We start from the raw sequence: 22,841 nt of genomic DNA, 5'->3' as shown, positions 1-22,841 counted from the left end.
AACCTGGAGCCAGGCACAGAGGTACACACCTGTAATTCCAATGACTTGGGAGGCTGAGACAGGAGGATCTCAAGTTCAAAGCCAGCCTCAGCAGCTTAGTGAAAAACAAAATATAAAAAGGGATGGGGATATGGCTCAGCGGTTAAGTGCCCCTGGGTTCAATTCCTCGTACCAAAAAAAAAAGTACCTGGAATGTGGTTGCTAAATAGCTAGAATTATTATTAATTTATAATGGGTAAGTTGTAGATTGATGTAGAGAAGGGAGAATAAAATTTATAGTTCTACTGGGTCTGGTGATCCATTTTTGACTTTATTCATAAATGTGAAATATTGGGGAAAACCCTGCAGTGCCCATTCAGCCACATCTTCATTTAGAATTCTAAACTCTTTTTCCTTCTTTTTCCAAGTGCCCATGGGGACAAGTCACATTTCTCAAGCTGCTGCATGGAATGGCAGCTGCCTTTTACTCCATGTGTCTCATCCCAAAACGTTGTTTCAAATATTTTCAGCTTCTCAGCACAAACGTGTGTGCACGTGTGTGTGTGTGTGTGTGTGTGTGTGTGTTTGCACATTCAGATGCTTGCTTTTGGGTCTTGCATTTCTCTGTGGTTTCCTACCCACTTGCTCCACCCTTTAATCGCCCCACCAGCGCTGGGTTCCCCCTGCCTGCCAAGGCTGTCTCCCCCTTTCCCTCATATCCCTGGATCTCCCCAAGGGCCGTCTTTAATCCAACCAGCTCTTGAATGCTTTGCAAAATTGAAAGTCCTCTGTTTATCCTGCCCCCTCCCCTCGATGTCTATGGCAATTATCTCACTTGGGCCCCCATTTCCTGCTCTTATTCTTGGCTGCCCGCCAGTCATCACACGTTCACATGAAATCCTGCCTCTCCTGCAGAAGGGAAAGGCTGTTTCCATTCATGGAAAGCTCATTTGCCACAAAGATGCTACTCCCTCACCCTCAGCAGGGTGTTCTGGGTTTTCTGACATGCCCCGGCCAAGGCTGCAGGGCTGGGGTCCCCCGACTTATTTACACTAAAGGCAAGTCAGGGAACAGTGTGGTCTCTGTGGGGAAGGGGAGACAGCGTGGACTATCAATTCTAAGTGACCTAGATCTGGGTCCAGGCCCCACTTCTTTGCCTCAGGTTGTTTATCTGTGGAACGAGAATCATAATGACCCAGCTCCCCACCTCACTGGGAGGGTCAGGAATGGAAAGGGCTGGAGAATGGCACTGGCCCCGTAAATATTTTATTTTCTCCCCCCTTTTATGGGTTACTAAGGCTCTGGGTTAGTCAGGACTTTAGCAAGAAAGAGAATGGCACCTCACAGGGTCCAAGTGAAGAAAGTGTAATGAGGGCTTTGTCTACAGGGGTGTGGGCGACTCCGAGAAACACTGCGATCCACAGCAGCCTGGGACAGGAGCACCCCTGAGGCTAAGGCCCTGGTGACTCCCAGCCCACATACCTGGCAAGAGCCAGAGCCACAGGACGGGGTCAGGGTAGACACACTTGGAAAGTGTTCTGGGGTCTTAGTGATCTGAGATCACTTCCTTCCCTCTGTCCCAGGACTTGAGATTTCTAAAATAACTTACACAAATTTGAGTTTTCTTTTCTTTTTTTTTTTTTAAAAAGTTAAAGTGGTTGGATAAGACGGTGGCTCAGGAATGCAGTCATTGCTAAAATATAGCCCATCCAAGAGGGAGTGGAGATCTAAAGGTCCCTCTCCTCTTTCTTCCTGCCCAGGCCTTTAATGGGGTAGCCCCCAAGTATAGGCCAGAGGACAAGAGGACCAGAGTGACGAAGTCTGGGGGTGTTAGCCACCGGGCCCAGAAAGGCCGGCAGAGATGGGGAGTGGACTTGGAGGAGGGGGGCATCGTCTTGCTGTTTGTTGTCTATTAGCTGGTCACTTTGTGCAAGCCTCTGAGCCTACCAAGGGCATCAAAGTATCCCATGACCCACTGTCTACCTCAGTGGACTCTTGTGAAGGTCCAGGGGAAGCAATGAACTGTTTGCTTTGCCACATGAACCTCTTCTTCATGTGTATTATCTCATGGAGCTTCTCAGCAACCAGGCAGGGTAGAAGGTAGGGAAGCCAGGGGACAAGAAGGGACGCTTTGAGATCAGATGTAGTGGGTAGTCCATGGCGGCTGGGCCAGGCTTCCTAATGGTGGGAGCGCCGATGAGCAACTTCACTTCTCTAAGCCTTGGCCTCTGCCTTACTTTGGGTTTTGCAAGAAGTTTACTGGGAGCTGATCCCAGGATGCACGGAGAAGGGGCAGGGAGTGAACCAGGGAAGGAAGAAGAGCCAAGAGTCACTGAGCAGGTGACTAGGCCTCGATCCTAGGGCCTCCGAGAGGCTGTGTCAGACACCCCCTGGGTGTTGTCTTGCAGGGGGAGGAAGCTGGGTTGTTTAGCCTTTAACTCCCTCCTTCATTGGCTGAGATTGCTCCTGGGCCTTCCATCCCCTGGCCATTCACCCCCTGGACTTTCTAGGCTGTCCGATGTGGTCAAAGAATATTCAAGTGGCCAAGAATGCCACTGGGCAGAGAGACACAGGAAGCCACACAGCTGTCCTCTCAGGTGAGCCAACAGGAAACAGCGAGGTGACCAGTGTCATCGGCTTTGGCTTTCTGATTTGTATGCTGGGGATCCTGCCTTTCTTACAGGGTAGTTACGATGACCAAATGATGAATGATTAAATAATTACATAGGGGCCACAGTAGGCCTACGGTAAAGAGGAGGTCTTCATCATAAAGCTAGGTAAATCATACTCTCATATTTCAGATGGAAACAAACAGGACTCAGAAGGTGAGACATTTGCCCTAAATGGAAGAGACAGCTCTGAGAGGCAAAGTCATCTCTAACTCCATTTGTTCCCCTTCCGCTGGGCTGTGGCTACCTCCTATTAATGGACTGTATGTTTAAGAGTGCTTTTGCTTCATAAACTGTGAGGAGCTCCATAAATATAAAATGTTTGTAGTCCCAGACTTGCTAGCTCAGATCCAAGTTAAATGGACTCTCGGGCAGTTCCTCCCTCAGCCTGGATTCTCATAAGCGCAAGTATATGTTTTTCTTAGTCTCCTGGGATCTTCTCTTCTGTGCCCCAGCAGTTCCCGGCCCTTCATTAGTGATGCCTAAGTGTCTCTGCATATTTCAAGGGTGCCAGAGAGTCTCCAGACAAAATAAAATGTGCTGTAAAACACCAAGGGCACAAACTCTAGACACCTTGTTCTCCACGTAGCATTTCCTTTTAAAAAAACAAACATTTCAAAATGCCCTATTTACTATCCTGCTGACACACACATAAAAACCAATAAAACACATAACTTCTTCTTTTTCTTTTTTTTTTAAATTGGGGCAAAACAGACATAAGAAAAGATGTTACCATTTTAAGCAGTTTGAAGTGACCTGTTCTGTTTGTTTGTTTATTTATTTATTTATTATTTTGGTGTTGGGGATGGAACCCAGGGTTGTATGTGATGGAAGCAATTTTTTTTTTAAATTGTGCATAATTGTTCTATGCACCATTTCTAGTTGTTCTGGGCCTCTTAATGTTGTGACCAAAAAACATCTCTACAAATTCCTAAAATGTCTCCCAGGAATTAAGGTATGGCCCCCATTTAGAAGTGCCCTAAGCAAGACCTCCCAGTGTTTTAAACATGGTAGATCCATGATTTCTGGTTACTTAACAGTAAAGATGGGATCCTTGGAGATAAGGTCAAGGTCACGTGCATTTTAACACAGCCACCGTGTCCAAGATCTCCATCACAAGAATCAGCACAGGATGCTTCTTCCGCTAGCTTGTTATATCCCGTTCCTGATCAGTTGTTCTCAAATTGTTTTCTGCGCCTGGCCCACAGACAAGAAGGACCAGTGGCCTGGGTGTGTGGGGTCTTGATGAAGGACAGATAGGTGAAACATTTTCAAAGGTGACTTTCCAGAACTTAAGTGATTATACGCAGAAAGACAGAAAAAGATGAACGTAAAAGGTGGCTTAGTATTTTGGAGGTTGGGTACTGGAGGGTAATATGTCATTAACAGGGAGAGGGAGCAAAACCATGTCTTATTTTAACAGCTGGTGCTATAATTCCACAGATGGAGCGCTACCTGTGACTAGGCGCTCTGCTGGGGTCGGTGAGGCCCAGGAGATGCTTTGAAAGGAGAAACAAAGAGTGAGGCATTTAATTTTGTTGTTGTTGTTCTTCCTTTTTCATGTGGCAATGGGGATTAGAACCCAGGACTGCATGCATAGTAGGCAAGGGCTTTACCACCGAGCTATCTCCCTGACTCATAAAGGCTGAGGCATTTTGAAGGAAGACTGGGGTTTAGGTTTCTTCTTTACCATCCCTAAGTTACAGGATGTGGAACAAATTGCTTACAGTGCTTTTTCTCATCTGTAAAATGGGGCTGATCTCAACCAACCTCCCAAGGCACCACACATGAGCACAATATCCAAATTGATTGCTCTTTTTGCCAGACGCCTAGAGTGTTAATAATTATCCTGTGTATCAGACAGTGATCTCCAGAGAAACAGAACCAATAGAATAGACACTAATTCATGTGAATGTAAGGGAAGGCAAACCCAGAATTTGAAGGGCCTATTGGTAGGTTGGAAACTCGGACGCCAGTTGATGTCTTAGCCTGTAATTTGTAGCCTGGGCTGGCATATGCGCTGGTTGGTATTGGGGCTCAGGAAATGATACCCCAGAGCGTGGTGCTTTGACAAGCTCAGCTGGAGCAATTGCTTCAGAACTCTGGTCTCCCTGCCCTTCTCCTGCCCCCATGCCTCTCAATCATCTTTGATCTTCTTTCTTTCCTCAAGAGCAGGGCAGGGCTTTCTCTAAAGTTTTCTTATCTACCTAAGGACCGGATTCTCCAAAGAGGAATGCAATTGCCTTCAAATCTCCTTACTGAAATTCCTTTCACCGAGGAAGATTAAACCCACATCACAGAGGATGAGACTGAACATCAAACACCACAGAGGAACTTTGTCCCGGGCCGTTGTCTGTTCTCTGGGCTTATTCGTTTCTCCTAAAAGTCATTTGCTACTCCTTTGAAATTGCCCACAGTCCCCTCCCCTACTTTCCTGAAGAGGTTATTTAAGCTCCAACCATCTGGACTTTCTTTGAGTTTCATATTTTGAGACTCCCAGGCACATATGCATGTTAATAAATGTGTATGTCCTTTTGCCTTTTAATCTGTCTAATGTCTGTGTGTTTCAGTAGACTCCTTGACCAAGTCTTCAGGGGGAAAGTGTGAACGTCCCTGTGCTAGACACTTAGGCAGGGTCTCTAGGTTACAGTCTTGAGACAGAATACCTTGTTTGGGAAAACTTATTTTTGTTCTGAAGGACTTCAACTGATTGGACGAAGCCCACATCACTTGAGGTTAATCTCCTTAAAGTCAGCAGACTATAGATGTTAATCATGTCTACAAAGTGCTTTCACAGCAAATCTGGAAGAGTGTTAGATCCAATACCTGGGCATCACAGTCTGGCCAACATCAAATTTATCCTTCACTCTCTGGATAAATGGAAATCCAGACATGAGAGAGGTCCAATCCATGTCCAGGAATCGGACATCTAAATCTGCTTCACTTGTGACAAAGCCAAGAACGTACCCTGGTTTACTCTGTGTCTCATATCCTTCCTCAATAATGGCTTTCAGAGCAGTCCTTCAGAAGCTCTGGGAAGGACTTTTACGTTGAAGTGTCCCTGCAGAACAAGTAGCACTCGGGGTTCCCATGTCATCTCTAGTGCCATGGACCCCAAACCTGTGTATTATTCACCTGTTTTCTGTGGCTGAGATCCAGGAGTATGGCACCAGCATCTGCTGGGCTCTGGTGTGGGTCCCTTTAGATAGATCACAACATGGCGGAGAAGAGGAAAGGAAAACTATCCTTGTGCAGAAGAGAATAAGTGCCTACAGTTGCCTTGCTTTATAACCCACTCTGGAGAGAACTAACTGGGGTCCTAGGAGAACTACATTAATACCTTCTGAGGGCTCCACTTCTTAAAGATCTCACCGCCTCCTATCATCGCCACACTGTGGACATGAACTTTTGGGGGGTGCACTCAAACCAGAATGGGTGGGTAAAGGCAGACAGCTGCAAAGAGGTGCCCTTCCTTGTTACCAGGTGCTCTGCATGTCTCTTATGGTCACTGCCAGGCTCTTGCCCTACAAGACTGAAAGTCCCTGAGGGTGTGCCTGCCATCCCCCAGGGAGCAGACCCCTTGGCCCTGGCCCTGCCCGTGAGACTGTGGGTGCTCTTGAGCTGCTGCTTCAGCTGGCTTCAAGAGGTCCATCCTCCCTGGATGCCGGGCACCTGTTGTTTGGGACCTTGATTAGCCTTTCTAGGTCAGGCTAGGGAACTCAGGGGCCAGCGGAGATGATGGCTGTCCTGAAGGGTGTGCCCCAGGTAGCTTGGTTTCCCTTGCCTCTCCGAGGGTACAATTTGATTGCACCCCTTCCCTCTCCTGTGAAACCTCCACAATCTCTGAAAACAGGAAGCTATTAACCAAGATTTTTTATACTTATCAGGACATAAGTTCTTGTGTTTTGTGCCCAGGTTTGCTGTCTCTGTTTCACCTTCATCTCCATGAGGGAAACACAGTTTTCTCTCTGGCTGGCCTTTTCAAGAAGTCCACACCTTCCCAATGTTTTGTGAATTTCAGTAGAATTTCCTCAGGGCTCGGTGGCAGTCGGGTGGTTGAAGTTTACCTGAATTACCTACACTTACACCTCACATCAACTCCTGAGGTGGGTATCATCAGTTCTACTTTGCTAAGCATTTGGCCATGGCCATAGAGCTAACACACGAGGGGACATTCCGCCATCTGCTTTGAACTGAGTCCCTCTTGGAAACCCTGGACACAAGAGCATTGAGTCTACCTATAAGGTAATGGGATTTAACTGAGCTCTGGAAGTCACTCTTTGGTTTATTTATTCGTTCATCCCACACATCAGTACCTCCCAAGAGTAAAGCTTGCTGCAAGGAGTATGCAGTCTAAGGAAAGAGCCAGCCATGGTCACCCAGGAGAGGGTGAAGTGATGGCATGCATAGTGCTTATGTGGAGTCAGCTAAGTGGACACACCTCGCAGGGAGGTGTGAAGAAATGCTGCCTGCGGGCTCAGCACAAGGCTTCCCCTTCGCTGAGCTCCCACACAGGAATACCAGTGTCACCATGCATCACTTTAAAAAAAATTATTTATTTATTCTAATTTGTTACACACGACAGCAGAATGCACTTTAATTCATAGTACATATATGGAGCACAATTTTTCACATCTGTGGTTGTACACAAAGTAGAGTCACACCATTCTGTGTCTTCATGCATGTACTTACGGTAATGACGTCCATCTCATTCCACCATCTTTCTTACCCCGGTGCCCCCTCTCTTCTCCCCCTCCCTTCTGTCCTATCCAGAGTTCCTCCATTCCTCCCATGCTCCCCGCCGTCCGACCTCCACTGTGGATCAGCCTCCACATATCAGAGAGAACATTCAGCCTTTCGTTTTGGGGGATTGGCTTACTTCACTTACAATGATGTTCTCCAACTCCATCCATTTACCTGCAAATACCATGATTTTATTCTCTTTTAATGCTGAGTGATATTCCATTGTGTATGTATACCACAGGGTCTTTATCCATTCACTTCCTGAAGGGCATCCAGCTGGTGCCACAGTTCAGCTATTGTGAATTGTCCTGCTGTAAACATTGATGTGGCTGCATGCGGTGCTTTTAAACCAGTGCCAGCTACAGTCATTCCCCCCTGTTGGTGAGGGAGGAGGGGGATCTGCTGAGCCAGCTGAAGGGGCAGCCGTGGTTCTAGCCCCCCTCAGCAGCATGGCAGTCGTCTGAATGCATGTGGGCATTTGCTGGAAAGTGGATACACATATAAAGAGCTGTCTGCTGTGACTGTGCCACCACCCTGTTACAGCTGTCCTCTGCCTGGGCCAAGTGCTCTTGGGGTTTTGTAGCCACATTACCATTGTCTCTACTCCCCCAGTACCTTGGATGCTATTTAGCTGTGTGTGTCTTGTTCCTTGATGTCATTATAAATTCCTCAGTGAGCTCCTTAGGGCCTGGGATGGCTGAGGCTCGTTCCCCACCTCCTCCACCATCCTTCCCACTAACACGTTGTGCTGGGGACTTTCATCAGACCCACTTGTCCTCTCCCAGCAGGCCCTTGAGGGAATGGGCTCCAGACAGGTTTGTGAGTAGACCCTGCACCCTCTTGCCTTTGCCATTCCCCATGATCTTCACCTCCACCTCGACCTTTCCCAGACCCCCTCTTCCTTAGTTCTGCCAATCCTCCTTCTTCTTTGAATCTCAGACCCCTCAATTCCATTCTCCTTTGTGACATTTTTAATAACAGCAGTAACTGACCTCTGCCTGTCTAGTAGTCCTTATAGAACACTTCCCCTTAGATGATCTCTCTTTATTTTTACTAGAAGAGTTTGGGGCACAGCTGCCATGCATTTCAGATTTATTATAAACAGACTCTTCACATACATGTCACTCTTAATTGTCACAGTCACACCACAAAATGTGTGTTCATGTGCCCCTTTACAGATGAAGAAATGGAATTGCAGAAAAGCTAAATCCCTTGCTCAAGTTAATCCAGCCTGGAATTGAACCCATGTCCACCTAAGTGCGACACTTCCTTAGCCACAAAAGCATGTAACTTGTGGCTAGGATCTGGTACTCTACTGGTTTTCGTTTGCACACATGGAAACCAAGTGTCTTGGTCAGTTTTGTGCTGCTATAACAGAGGACCAAGACTAGGAACTTCTTTGGCTCATGGCTCTGGAGGATGGAAAATCTCAGAGCATGGTGCTGGCATCTGTGAGGATCCTCGTGCTGCATCACAACATGGAGGAGGCCTCCGAATGGCAAGACAGCCTGTCTGGGAGAGGGGGTGGGCTTTTTATCAGAGCCCACTGTCACAACTGATCCACTTCCATTCGAACAGCATGAATCCATTCATGAGGGCCACGTCCCCTAATCACCTTACAGGAGTCCCACCTCTCAACACTCTTACAATAGCAATTAAATTTCAACATGAATTTTGGAGGGGGAATTCATACCACACACCAGGACTAGGTAAGAAGTAACTTGCCCAAGATGGCAGCTGCAAGACTCTGGTTCAGGACTTCTGACTATAAATCCCAGACTTCTTCCCTCTGTATTGCTGATCCTCATGGTTGTTTACCCTGCCCTAGAGCCACTGATATTCATGAAACCTCCACTCTACGCAAGCAACGTGAGCATAAGATCAGGGTCTGAGTCACCTGCCTGGATCCCCAAATTGCCACATTATCTGTGAAGGATGAAGGAGAAGGGAGCAGGTGTGGGTTGGAGACCCTCAGGCCACAATGCAGCTCTGACACCTGCCAAGTGAGGGCAGGAAGTAGAGAGGTTGTCAGTGCAGCTCTGAGAACCTCACCAGGCCCACAGGGAGCCTCCAAGCAAGGGCTGCCCTCCCAGGAGTCCTAAGCTCCTCAGAAATGCTCGCTCACTGGCTGGGAGAGCCCCACAGAGAGCCTGGCCTTGGTGCAAATGCTGCAGCTATTTAGAGGGTGCAGCAGTTGGTGGCTGTCAATCAATTGCACCTTCCAACAAAGGCTTCCCACAGGGAGATCTGAGCACCACCCAGATGAATCCAATGCTGTGGACATGACCCAAAGTAAGTCAGTTTTTTTTTTTTCCTAGTTAATTTACTTTTGGCTGACAGATTAAGTGAAAGGATGAATGTCATGGTACAGCTGCTCAAAAATTGTTATTACCTTTTCTGGGAGGGAGTATAACATAGTGTTGGTAGGGCAGATGCTGGAGAGACAGCCTGTTTTGAAACCTTGCTTCTGCAGCTTATTTGGACAGGTTAACCCTCTGGAACTCATATTTCTCCTCTAAAAAATGAAGAGGATAATAGTTCTTAACCTCATAGGCTTGTCGTGAGAATGAAAAGAGATAATCTACGTAAAGGAGGTGGAGCACAATAGCTGTTACAATGTAATTGACAGTATCTAGAATCAGGCTTCTCTCTTAAGAGGCCATTCATGGCGGTGACCTGCAGGGGGCAGCATCCCCGCAGTAATCGGACTCAACTCCAGGTTCCAGCTGCTGGACCTTGCAAGTTTAGACAGCAAGAAGCAAGGTATACAGAGCACACTAGAGGGAATGGATGACGGAATGTGCCAGAATAGTTGCAGACAGCACAGGAAAAGCAGTATTATTTTAAAATGATACTTATTGGTGGGTGCTTCAATAAAACAGAAACAGAGAAAAATAGCAAGAATTTGAAATAAAAACTCATACACAACTTGCAGGATGAAGACTCTTTATTGAAAACAGCACACCTGTATTCTTTGGGCACTAGGGAAGGGTTTCTGGGAGTCTGGTCACCTGGGTCCTGATTTGTTTGTGCAATTTGTGTCAGAGATGAAGATTCTCTTTGAAATCACTTGGAATGTAATTTAAAGATCAACAACTCAGAGACAAGTTGAGATTGGAGCGGTTTGGTACTTACTAGACAGCCTGGTGTCAGCTCAGTCCCTAATTCACTGAGTGACTTTAAGCCATATGAGTCATCTGTGTGTGGGATGCAGTCAGTCTTTTGAGCAATCAAAGCAAAGAACCAGTTTAGGATTATCATTATTCCATATTCCATGCTCTACCTCTTGTTATTGTTTAGATTGGAATGTGTCATCCCCCACCCCCCAAAGATTCAGGTGTTGAAGGATTGGTTCCCAGTGTAGCAGGGTTCAGAGGCGGGGCTTTGGGAAGTGATCAGCTCTAATCTCATCAATGGGTTAACCCACTGAGGGATTCACAGCTGAATGGATTATTGGAAGGTGGTGGAAACTACTGGGGGTGGAATCTGTTTGGAGTGGGTCCCCAGGGGCATGCCCTCAGGGACTATATCTTGTCTCCAGCTCTTTCCTGTCTCTTTCTCTGCCTGCTGGCTGCCAGCAGCTTCTGTCTGCCATGTCCTTTCTCCATATATTCTGTGCCTCAGGCCCAAAGCAATGGAGCCAGTTGACCAAGGACCATCTCTCTGAAACTGTGAGTCAAAATGAATCTTTTCGCTTTGAGTTGTTCATGTCAAATATTTTCACAGCCATGAAAAGCTGACTAACACATCCCCCAATGTCGCCATGTTATCCTGCAGATCAATTTTTCTAGTTTCTCTAGCATCTTGGATAAAGAAAGGCATTTTCCTACACCTTCAATGTAACTGTCCCTGTTTTCCCTCCTGGTGACTGAGTGTAATGTCTATTATCTGGTCTCTCAGGTGTCTCTTGGGACATCAACCATCATCAAATGCCAAAATCTCTACTGCTGTTTGCCACGGAGACTGCTGTATAAATATAGTTTATGTTGACAAAAAATATAGTTTTATGTTGTTTTCAACCTAAATGTCTAAATCCTGCCTCGTCCTGCACAAGTCCTTCTTTTCTGATTTAAAATTTTAAAAAATTTATTTTAATTAATCATACATGACAGTAGCATGCACTTTGATACATCATATATAGTGGAATATAATTTCTCATTCTTCTGGTTCTGCAGGATGTAGACTCCTAGGGTAATAATGTCTGATTTTTCTACTATCCTTCCCACCACATACCTGTACAAATCCTTCTGCAACTTTCCCTTTTCACTTACTCATACCTTAGAGAATTTTCCATGTTACACATAATCATTGACCTTGTTCTTTATAATGGTTCAATGCTGATCCACTGTCTGGGTGTGCCAGAGTTAAATAGTCTCAGTATCAATTTTAGTATCCTGTGTGTACCTTGTCCCTCAGCCAGTCTTTCACGAGGAGGGATGCCTAAAAATGGAATTGCCAGGTTATAGGGATAAGCATACAGAATTTTGATAGATCCTCCTGAGTTACCCCTAAAGTCTGTGTCCAACGCATATCTCCCCATCTCTTTTAAAAACATTCTTTATTACAGTCCTCAGATGACAGGTGGGATTCTATGTTAAGGGCTGATGGACTTGAGAGGCATACAGCTGAGTGGTCAAGAGTCAGCTATTAAAACCAAAACCTAACTCAGCCCCTCACAGCTGATGGGAGCTTGGACAAGTCACTTTGTATCTTGAGATTCGGTGTTCTGATGGTAAGCGGGGAATAGGAATACTACCTAATACACAGGCAGTTGTGATAATTAAATGGTTAATGTTTGCAGAACACCCAGAACAGGTGTCTGGCAAGCAGAAAGCACTAATCCATTGTTCTGCGTCATTGTTATCTCAGCTTCTCTGACTCTCTAACACCTGGGGTGTTGGTCAGTGAGCTGAGTGTGAGAGAAGCTGCAAGATGCAGATGGTGCATGAAACCAAAGAATTGATTTCACTAGTAGATTTGTTGCAATAAGTGGTTTAATTGATAAATGCCTAAATATTTCTATATGAAGATAAACAGATGTATGATGGCGAATGCAACGTCGGCAGGAAATGGAAAACATAGAACTTCAAAAATTGACTACCCTTGGAGGGCTGCCACAAAGGGACACATCAGTCCCCTCTTCTCCTCTGGAATGTGTGCTCACATTATTCTGGTGGGAAAGGCTGAATAATTTCATGGTGGTGTAATTCTAAAAACCGAGCATCTTTGTGTGTCTAGGTTTGTTTTCTATAATTTCCTGGCACTAAGGATTGTTCTCAGCAAGGAGATGCAAATTACGACCTCATAGATAGCCAAGGTCGCTATTTTAGCAAATTGGTGAACAGATATTATGCTTAAAATGATTTCGATTTAATGCTGTATAAATAGCTGGAGTTTAAAATAGTCTACCAGGTAACCAGGTAGACACATCCTTGATCTCCTTTCTTGCTGAGGCACTGGGAGAGATTGGAGCAACCAGAAAAATCTCAGATTTCCAGAACCCAAAAAAGTCACTAACGGTGTATCTCATTTACACTGTTCTTCACTTGTTCTTTCTTGGCTTCATCTTTCTGTGGTGTCTTTATTTTTTTCTGTGTGTCCCATTGCAAAATAAAAAAATAGCCCTGAAAAGTAAATAGCAGAAAGATCAGTAGAGTAGAGGGAAGGAAAGAGAGAGGGAGGAGAGGAGGGAGAGGGGAAGTATTTGGGACTGAATTAGAGCAAATTATATCCCATGCTTATATAATTCTGTCAAAATGAATCCTAATGTTATGTATGACTAAAAAGAACACATAAAAGGGGGGGGGAAATCTAGCTTTTCTCACTTGCCAGCTTCTCGAGCTGAAATAAAGAAGTGACTTCAAATCTTGGCTTGATTATTTAATAGATACATGAATTTAGACAAATTAGCTAAGCTCTTGGAATCTAGTTTGCTTTAGCTGAAATATGAACATTTCTGTATCAAGTAGGAATCCCTTTGTTGCAAAGGCTAGAAGACTCATTCTAAATGGAATTTACTGTCTGATGTGAGAGAAAAGGTTGTGGGTTCCCATGTAGGCATATTTTGATTCAGGACTCAAAAATCATCTAGGGTATTCATCTAGGGCTTCAAAGGGTAACAAGACAGTTGTAGCTTCTCCAGCAAAAGTCTGTGTTCCATTGAAACTGATTGGCTCTTGCATCTATCCCTGAACCAATCACTGTGGCTAGGGGAATGGAAGGTGTGGGTTGGCTTAGGTTAGGTCACATGACTGGTCCTTGTGCTGAAGTGCTGGAGGATTTTGATCAAGCCCAAATTGTTGTAGTTTGATAGAAAAAAAAAAAAAAAGAGAATAAATGTTGGAAGGCAAAAGGCAAAGGTTTGCTCTCTTGTCACCTCTTTGACAGGTTTATGGTGTGGCTAATGAGGTGAAATACTGAATGCACATCTACCTAGCAAAAGTGACACATGCTGAACAATTAAAGACAGTTTTCTGCCAATGTCTCTACTCTGGTGATACTTTGGCTTTTGCTACTTTCTCTTTATAGTCTATGCTTTTGAGATTTTGTCCATGTTGTAATACTCCTACAACTGATATTTATGCCTCCTGCCCTAATGTCCCTTCATAGTTTTACTTCAGTGTCTCCAATGGACTTTTGATCATTTCCACTTAGTTAAATTATTGCAATCTACAGACCAACACTTCAGGGACCCAGCTCATCATCCTTAAGTCAGATCCCCACTTCAGAATCCTTCGCTCCTGTTCTTGGGTCCTACAAACCCCAGATAGTAAAATTGCTTTGATTCTGTACTTTTCTTCTCACTTGATGCCTGGATCATTAGAATGACCTCTTTTGCTATCTTTGCCTCACCCCTCTTGTGAATCCTGGACCACTGAGTGGGGGACCCTGGAGCCTCTCTGCCTGGGTGTCCTGCTTCCGTTGTAAATTGTATGAACTTGAGTAAATAACATAACCTTTCTAAGCCTCTGTTTTCTCATCTGTAAAATTTTGAATTTTTTCCAATGTTTCTTTACAATTTAAATCATACATTTATTTGATAATTTATCCAACCTTCTGAGCAGTGTGTGGGCAGTGAGTTTCATAAGTATGACCTGCAGGTCTCTCTACACATCTCTCTGATCCCATTGACTAGTATTCACCTCTCTCTCTCTCTCTCTCTCTCTCTCTCTCTCTCTCTCTCTTTTCTGGCAGCAGATATTTTTGATTTAGAGAGTGCTGGTCAACTCTGTAGCCATGCTCCTTTCACACCTGTAGAATATCATGTTGCCTGACATTCACTTCTGTAGCACTTCTAATCCTCTCGGCTCTGGGGTGTGTAATTATATACACCTCTTTTTAGCTCTGCCTGCTACAGTCCCACTGTTAGACTGCCATCTGCTTCCTCCTCACCTTCCAGTGACCCCTAAAGTGGTCTTTACCTGGAAGACGGCTTCTCAATGTTGAGGCAAATGCATTAGATGCAATCACGGGCTCGTCTATGAGAGGCTGTGGGTGTGTGGTGAGTTACCTGTGGGGCGGGTCCTCATGGTGAGTGGCTAAACAACCCCATGTGATGCAGAGACTGGGAGCAGAGAGACAAGGAGCACATCTAGCTGGGCATGCCCTGTCCAAGCTGATCGTCACTAGCCACAGCCACATGTAGTGAATGAAATTAAAATGATTGAAAATAATGAAAATTCTATTCCTTACTTATACTAACCACATTTCAGGTCCTTAATAGCTACTTATGGCTATGGGCTTCCATTTGGACAGCATAGATTTAGAACAGTTTTATCACCCCAGAAAATTCTACTGAACAGTGTGGTTCTGAAGTGGGCATCCTGAGAAACAGGCATCCTGAGGCCCTGCAAGACTACCAGGGGGAAAGCAGAGCCCTGTCCCCTTGGCCAACATCAAGTAGGCAGGGAAACTGGCTCAGTTTCAGAGGAAGATATAGGGCAGCAACCCAGGGGTGTGCCCATCAAGTAAAGCATCCCCAGTGCAATCCATGGAGGGTGGTGTAATCTTTCTGGCCAAAAATAATCTTGGGAGAACCAAAGCCAATGGGAGCCCCCAGGAGACAAGCCTTGTCCTGAGCACTTTACCTGGATTATCTCATTCAACTTTAAGGGGAGATAATATCACAGCATCAGAGAAGGGATTCAAGCCGTCAGCTCTTCTTCATTGCTGCGTACTGCCTTGAGGTTGGGCATGAGGGGCCTGAATGCTGGGGAGCTGCAGTCTGCGTTCCTGGCGGGAAGTTGGCTGGAATCAAGCAGGGCCCATCTTGGTGTTGGGGCTGGGTCTCTGGCTCTCAGTGAAGAACATAAGGCAGAGAGGAGCAGGGTGGGGACTGAGCAGTCCTAACTTGGGGTGAAGGTGCAGGAGGAGAGACCTTCTGTGGATCCAGAAATGGGGTGCAAGTCCTCTGAGGGTAGGAGCATGTGATACTGGTTCTGACCACGGACTCTGTGGGGTCACCGGGTCCTTCTCTAAACGCCAGCTTTGCCATTATTACTTTGCAACCAGCTGAGGTAACTTGAGTTTCAGTTTCCTCATCTGTAAAATGAATGTGATCAAATAGCAATTACAATTATCGTCATTATCTTTGTAGCCTCAGGTGAAGATTGTCCTTAATACAAGCAGGCCCTCAACAAGAATAAAACGGAGTTGCCATCTAGTTATGAGGGCTGGAGGATGTAAGGGCGGAGTGAATGTCCACGTGGATGACAAGAAAGAGACCTACTCAGGTCTACATTAGGGCAGTAATTATGTAAATTATAAGATATTTCTGGCCCATGAAGTCATTAGTTTAATTTTGTTGCTGGAAACCTCAGAGATCTATCCACTTACTGTAAAACCAACCACTTGATACCACAATTTTGTGACCACTGGATTTATCAGTGTTAGGATCTATATTTACCTAGTTATTTACTTGGCTCAGGCTAGAAATTGCCGGATTACTGTTGTCCTTTGTGGGGGTAACGTGTGGTATCTATTCACGCAGACTGTTTTAAGACCATTTAGTTAATTCGTTAAATTATCAGTTTCTTTGAAAATACTCAGTTTCCAAATATGCAAACACAATTTGAAATTAGTTTATCTGTATAGTCCTAAGAGTTGGCACAGAGTCATCTTTAGGACTGGCCAGACTCAGTCTGTCTGCCCGGTGACCCTGGTAGACTTTTGGTAGAGAGATGATTTTTATCCTGTGGGCATATCTCAGAGTTAAATTCATGGTCAGAGATATTGTGATCAAGGTCACTACCACTAATAGTAGATATCCAACAAATATTATTGGATATCTACTATGAATGTCAACTTTCACCACTCACTACCAGTTAGCCAATGTATAATCCTAATTCCATTCCCAAATTAAACACAGATGACTTCCAGTGAACCCATCTGAGATTTATTTATTAAACCACACAGTCTGATGGGCTGTTACCACATTGCACATCTCAGGAGTTAGTTTCTTGCAACAGCTCCCTCAGTTGAGGTCTTCAGGCAAAAGATTAAGTCTGTGTTTTGGTCAGTTTGTTTTTTTTTTTTTTTGGTTGCTGTGACTTAAAGACCTGACCAGAACAATTGTAGAGGAGGAATTAAGGGCTCATGGTTTCAGAGGTCTCAGTACATGGACAGCAGGCTCCATTCCTCAGGGCTCGAGGTGAAGCAGAACATCATGGCAGAAGAGTGTGGGGGAGGGAAGCAGCTCACATGGTGATCATCAGAAAGCAGAGAAAAAAAAAGACTCCACTTGTTGGATACAAAATATATACCCTAGAGCCAGGTCCCGGAGCCCCACTTCCTCCTGCCACACCCTACCTGCCCTCAATGGCCACTCACTGAATTCCATCAGATGATTAATTCACCGATTGGGTTAAGGTTCTCGCAACCCAATCATTTCTCCTCTACACCTCTTTGCATTGTCTTACACGTGAGTTTTTCGGGGACACCTCACATTTATATATGTTGACAGACAACATATATAAATCCTGCCTCCTGTGGGTTTTTTTTTTGTGTGTGTGTGTCTGTGTATGCACATACATGAGTGATAGAGACACACCTGTTCCAGGACTCAGGCTTGGTATCCACATGAGCTGATGTCACACGGTCTTGTCATTTTGTGTGACTGGGTAGATTACTTCCATGAGGAAACCCAGGCATTTTAAAATCATAGTCACTGTTTGTGTGGCCCAAAGAAGCAGTTCCCCATGTCTGCCCTGGGATCCCCCCTCCCGAGAACTGGAGCCACTAATCCTGAGCAGGGGTGTGGGCTGCAGACACTGATTTTCTGTGTCGGTCACCAAGTGGTGGCCCACCTTGTTGGCATTCTGTTTTCCTTGCAGGAGGTTACTCCTGGATCTCTCTCTGAATCCCAGGGTTCCTTTATCATTCTCCCCACCTCATCCACACAGGCTGTGGTTTAGAGGGACAATAATGTATTGGGTCTCTTGACAGAAACTTTTTATTCTCCCTCTGGAGTGTGCTGCTCTTTTTCCTGGGCACTGAGATGACTTTGCTTCCTAAAAACTCTGCACTCAGGTGGGCCACAGACTAACCCATGAAATACTAAGCGAAATGGAATAAAACAAACAAAACAATCTCCCTCCATCACATTTTACAACCTTCTAGAAGGATGAGTATCAGTTTTTTCCTGGGTTAGCCTATTTCTTCTTCCCATCCAACCATCCCTCCCTCCATCCACCCAACCATGTTAATTGAGTACCTGCTACACATATGTAGTACTGTAGTCAAGTGTGTGTGTGTGTGTGTGTGTGTGTGTGTATGAGAAGGAGGGGGCATGTGTTTGTGTTTGGTTAGGTTGACCAGCTGTCCTCAGTTTTCCTGGAGAATGAGAGATTTCCTGAACACAAGACTTTCAGTGATAAAAATCTGGAAAGTTCCAGGAAAAATCAGGAGGTGTTGTTGTTGTGGTGTGTGTGTGTGTGTGTGTGTGTGTGTGTGTGTGTAGAGTGTCACTTTAAGAAATTCTGGCATGGAAATATAGGATGATTTGCAATGAGGAAACACAAAAGGTGGTGGGTTAGGAGAATATTGTAGTGGTGGATATATGAGGAGATGAAGCTTAAAATGGATGAGGAAGGAATGGAAAAGAGGTTGCTAGCCCTCAGTGATGTAAAGCAAAACCCAACAGCATCCCCGAATGGTCAGCTACATTCCAGATGCTTGCTTGCATTCACTTCTTGCATCACAGTGAGCCATTTATTAGCCATAGAAGATGTTAAAGAGATAGAGTCTCAGAAGTTCCTAAAGAATTTTCTAAGCAGTTAGAATATGAAGTTCTAGCTTTTTGCCTTCTTTCTCTCTTAAGGAATCATCTTCTTCATTGGTTTTGGAAAAGAAGATGGGTGTAAACAGGGGATAAGTTGTCTCTTACTAGCTCCAGAGTAAGGACTAGTGTCCTGTAGTCCTCTGCCAATCTCCACCCATGCTTGTCCCTGCTGGCAGTGACGGGACACTGAACCCTTGCTTGGATGCTGCTGTGTTCTCATTAATGGCAGTGGAGGGATGAGATTGGCAGACGCCATGCATCCTGTGCCTGCCCTCTCCTTTATTCTGCAAAGTCTGACTATTCCATGCTCTTCAGGAGCTTCTGAATTGTGTGCAGGATCGAGGACTTACAAACAGGGCACACTTGAAAACCGTGTGCTGATTATTGAGAGTCTCATCCTAGGGAAAAGCTTGCAGGTGGCAAAAGCTTCCTATGATATTGGTCTCAGGTAGGCATCCCCACTGCCCGACATCAGCCCTTTCTCTTAGGTTAAGCCCTCTCTGAGCACATTCTTTCTCTGTTGTGTTCTCTGTGTTCGACTTTTCAGATAACCTTTGCCACCCCCAGGATTGACCTCTCTTCTCCAAGTGGATCCATTTCGTAAGTCTGAGTTATTGAGGCAAATCACCAAAGAGCATGGCTGCCGTGGTCAGTCCACAGTTGCCCTGTGGTGTAGTGGATTTGGTATAGATTGGGACACAGTGGGGTGTGTAGAATTGGCAGACTCTTGATACCCTAAGCCCCGTGGTGTAGTCCATGGTGATTATGGGAACCCAAGTGAGGTCTTGGAAGTCTCCACACCAGGGTTTTTTTATCCCTTTGATTTTTGCTCTTCTGATTGTCCAGTTAGTAATCGTTGGAATTCTCCCAGTTAGCCAAATCTCACAGACACATGCACACCCCTCCCAAGGACCATGTGACTTCTCAAAAGTGATTAGCTAAGCACCTCCTTCATATGGGGCTTCTGTCTACCTCCTGTGACTTCCTTTCAAATCATGGCCCCTCCAGCCTGCCAAGAACTTGCTTAGTCCTGAGCCTTACAAAAACCTTGGGAAACTGGAATTATCATGTAACAAGAGCCAGATTATGTTCTCAGGGGCCATTTTCCTCTCCATTTTCTTCTCCTCTCTTTCTGGGAAAGGAAGTTGATTTGGGTTGATTCCTCCAGGTTCATAGTCATGTCTGTTCACCTTGATCATCTCCTCCCAGATCTGATTTTAAAGAATCGCAATCCTGGTCTTGTTAGAAACTTGGTTAGGTGTTTTGGGCTCAAGTTCAACCTCATAACTTGACATAATTCCTCAAACTTATTAAATGGTCATTTTATTGGCTTTAGTTTACCAACAAAACAGTTCATCTGAGTCACAAACAATAACAACACTGGTGTTCAGAGAAAGGAGTTCTTGGGTCTCTCAGGAAATGATTATTTAACTGCCAATGATCCATCAAACACCTTCACAATTATCCTAAGACACATTATCCATTTTAACCCAGAGGAAAGAGCTCCCTTTTCTTCATGCTTCATGGAGTAAATAGAAATTAGCTGGAAAACAAGCTTAGGGAAGATTTCGAAATGGGAAAATGGTGGTCTTGGGATTTGGGTTTATGATCTGTTGTGAGACCCCCTTTCTGTTCAAATTGTGAGTTGGAAAGAGAGTTCCGCTGGCTGATCTGTGCGCTATTGAAGTTTTGGCTTAAAAAGGAAATCTGATCTCTGTCTAAGTGGCACTCATGTGGGGGCTGAGAGCTGCTACTGTAAATTCCTAGGAGGGTTCATTAATGCCGGGAGCCTCCTGGAGCCCGTGGATGACCTCTGAAATAAAAACATAACCAGAAAAAGATAAGACTTCACGCATGATCTACAAGGACTGTTTCTGGTGATCTTCAAGATATCTGAAGTCAAGTGTACTTGGGGCTGGAAACCAGGAATGGGGTAGGGAGGGGGAGACCACCCAAAGTCTTAATGATACCACACAATTGATTCTTGGCTTTTTGAAATTCTTTGGCTAATCTCTCTCTCTTTCTCTCTCTCTCTTTTTTTTTCACTATTATGTTTGCTGGGAATAGTTTTTGTACTATTTTCTGGGAAAAACAAAACCCAGACTTCTGCTTTTGGAATTATGATGTAGGCAACTAGGCTCACGAACGGCAGATGGGAAATGCTAAGGTCAATGACTCTGGGAACCCCATTGTTGGGATGTCAGACCGTTTAGTGAGATTCTGGCCTGGATATGGGCTGTGGGATTGGGGATGTACAGGGACAAGGGCTCTGCTAACTATCTTCTGGTAGTTCCATTATAATATCAAAGCTACCCCAAGACCAGGGTCTAATTGTTTTAAATCACAAATTGACACTCTGGATTTGTATTTCAAATTGAGTATAAAAAAAAACCATAACATTTTTCTTTTCTGAACTACTCTATTGGTCTGCTGAGGTTGTCATAACAGAATACCACAGGAGCAAAGCCCACCTGAGTCTGGAGCAAGGGTTTCCTGGGATTGTGGGGGCCAGAAGAATCCTGAAACCACGGATCACCCAAATATGCTTTGAGACCCTTTTTAGATTTTTTTTTTTTTCTGGAGGCCTGCAACTATCCTAAAAATAGAAGGTAATATAGAACAGACCCATGACCAATGGTGGTGGTAGCTACCTAGACCTATGCTGTATGGTACTCTGGGGAAAACCTTCTCAACTTGTTGGCTCTACTATTCAATATGGCGGAACACATTTGTGTTGGTATAGTGAGTTCTGGATCATAAATGGAGCCTGTGATAGAAAATTCAGATATTATTTTTGCAGAAAGTCTTAGCCAACATTTTTATGGTATCCAATGAGGTGACATTGTGATTGCAAAAAAACCTGAAATATTTAAAAGCCAATATTTGTAAAAAAGTAATTGGTTTGGAAGGAGACAAAATACTCAGCATGGTCCATCATAGTTATGGGGCAAGGGATCGTGTTTGGTAATCTGCAGAACTCTACAAATTCTGGGTACTATGGACTGATTCCATATGGACGAATCTTAAAGATTTAGCCTCTGAGGGATTTTGGGTTTCTACATGGCATCCCTAATGGCCACAGATTTTTCACATGTTGTTTAATTTAAAGATGCACTGAGATGGCTATTGTTATACATTTTTATTTGTTCTTTGTAGATATACACAACAGAAGAGTGTATTTTGACATATTACACATACATAGGAGTTTAACTTATTCTAATTAGGATCCCATCCTTGTGGGTGTACATGATGTGGAGTTACACTAGTCATGTATTCATATATGAACATAGGAATGTTATGTCCAATTCATTCTAGTGTCTTTCCTATTCCTATACCCCTCCCTTCCCTTTATTCCACTTTTTCTTATCCAATAAGCTTCTATTCTACCTACTCCCACTCCACCTATTATGTGTTAGCATCCACATATCAGAGTGAACATTTGACCTTTGGTTTTTTGGGGACTGGTTTATTTCACTTAGCAAGATAGTCTCCACATCCATCCATTTATGGGCAAATGCCATAATTTCATTCTTCTTTATGGCTGAGTAATATTCCATTGTGTATATGTACCACATTTTCTTTATCCAATCATCTGTTGAGGGGCACCTAGGTTGTTTCCATAGCTTAACTATTGTAACTTGTTTTTATAAAATCATTTTGAAAATATTTCAAAATAATTGGTTTTTTTAATAAATTTCTTAAATAATTTTTTAATAATAATTAATAACATATAATTTTTCATTATATGTTGTCATTTCCCCAGCATTTGAAAACATTGTTTTGAGAAGAGACTTACAGGTCTGATCAGACCGTCAAAGGCATCCATGGCACAAAAAAAGGTGGAGAACTTCTCCCATAAAGATATGCCTTAGTCTGAGGACACAGTATTTTAGTTGGAAGTATAGGAGTAAAGGGAAACTTCCCATCTACCCTCTGAAGGTCCCCTGAAATGGGCTGCTCAGATTTTTAGAAGAAATAAAGTGCACATGAGTACAGGAGTCACACAAAATATGAAATTCCAGGAAAGGGTCAGTTGGAGGAAGCTTCATTACCTCCTCCAGGAAATGGAGACCTGCAGGGAACTTTGGAGGGGTGATAAATGGTCTTTAGGAGAAGCGACCCGAGTCTGGGACAAGGTTCCCTCTGCTCTGGGGGGGGGGGGGGGCCACTTG

At 44.4% G+C, this 22,841-nt stretch overlaps 1 pseudogene; it reads left to right on the top strand.

The window, feature by feature from the left end:
* The first annotated feature begins 21,328 nt into the window (after window positions 1-21,328).
* LOC125618141 lies at window positions 21,329-21,776 on the top strand (annotated as a pseudogene).
* The last annotated feature ends 1,065 nt before the right edge of the window (window positions 21,777-22,841 follow it).

Source organism: Marmota marmota, unplaced genomic scaffold (genome assembly GCF_001458135.2).
Source record: "Marmota marmota marmota unplaced genomic scaffold, marMar, whole genome shotgun sequence".
In the NCBI taxonomy this organism is placed as follows: Eukaryota; Metazoa; Chordata; class Mammalia; order Rodentia; family Sciuridae; genus Marmota; species Marmota marmota.
This window is presented reverse-complemented; position numbering and strand designations above follow the sequence as displayed.